Below are 1,624 nucleotides of genomic sequence, written 5' to 3' on the forward strand. Positions count from 1 at the left end.
TATATATATATATATATATATATATCTGTGTGTAAATTATATGGTTAAGTTTACAAGGAAAGGCTAGATAAATGGAAAAACGAATAAAAAAGGATATCGATATGTATACCATTTGTATATAACTGGAGTAAATGATTGTTTGACAGATGTTGAATGGTTTGGTACAGAATGATTAAGTAGTCGGAATGATTAAGAGCATCTCATGATATAGTGCAAAAATGAAATATAATTGTCTGGTAATTATTTACAATAAAATTATAGTGCTTTTAATGAAACTATTAAGAAGTAAACAAATAACCCCCGACTCAATATTAAGTTCTACATAATTTTTAAATATGTTTATTGAGAGCAATTCCAACCACAACACTTAAAAAACACTAGAAAGCCTTTTAATCAACTTCAATCACACTTAAAAAACTAAATTGATGGACCCTATATTAAGTAATACAATACTTATAAATTATAAGTAGTTATTATATTAATTAAATATTTTATCTAATTAAATAAATATTATTAAAATAAAAACAATTTTTTAAATTTTTATATTTTACAATTGAAAATTACAAGGACATGAATAATCATGTTAGAAATTGATATAAATAAATTTAAAATTTTGAATAATTATATTTAAATATAAAAAATGTAAATAGAAAAATCAATTAAATATAAAAAGGTAGGCTATTATTTTGTCCTTAGCAAATATATAGGCATAGCAACAGAACGGAGATGGGGCGGGTTTTTGTAATCTCGACCCCGGTTTTTAGTAACAGCCCCCGACCCCTATTGAGTAAGAGGATTAATATCTCGCGCCTGTTCAAACCCAAATACTTATTTGAAGTCCAACAGCAACAGAGCCCCATTATCATAATTTCTAAAGCCCAAATACTTATTATTAAATATTAGTATACAAGGTACGACGTGAGTCGGGGGTACAATACCTGCTTTGGCCCCAACCCCGATTTGAGTCGACCAGAGATCCCCGGCATCAGGACCCGTTTTAGCAGGGAATCCTCATCCTCGTTCGGGTCGGGTGAGTCGAGTTCCCCATCGGGTTGGGGAAAATCATTATCCTTACGAATATATGTCGTTAATTCCAAATCGCTTCCATCACCAGCAAATCTTTAATCGTTTTATCGTGCAATTGGATCTTAACAGCTAAATTATTGACAGTTATATTGTGTGATTGAAGATGTTCTTGACAGTTATACGGTATGATTGGAGATGTTCTTAGTTCGTCCTCATTGAGTCATTTTTGTGTATTATGATCGTTTAAACAAGTTCATTACGATGTTTTTTTCCACGCTAAAGCATACATAAATAAAAATAGTTATGTAGATAAACATGTATTTGATAAATAAACAAATATTATTTATTTTAATTGATAAACAACAGACTGTGTAATTACTACACTGCCTAATAAACTAAATAACAGTTTCATTCTTAATAATACAGATAAATTTTCTTTATCCTTATGGTTTACTGAAATTTTTTATATAAGTCGCTACGGTCTTGAAATTATGATTTTTGTCTCCATGGTTTATAATTCATTATTAGAGTAAGGTGGCGTTTGTTTTTTAAGAGGTTCTGAAGTCTGAAGTCTGATTTCACTTCTGAATTTTAAGAG

This window comes from Cynara cardunculus, assembly GCF_001531365.2.
Source record: "Cynara cardunculus var. scolymus isolate 2C chromosome LG 1, CcrdV1, whole genome shotgun sequence".
Lineage (NCBI taxonomy): Eukaryota > Viridiplantae > Streptophyta > Magnoliopsida > Asterales > Asteraceae > Cynara > Cynara cardunculus.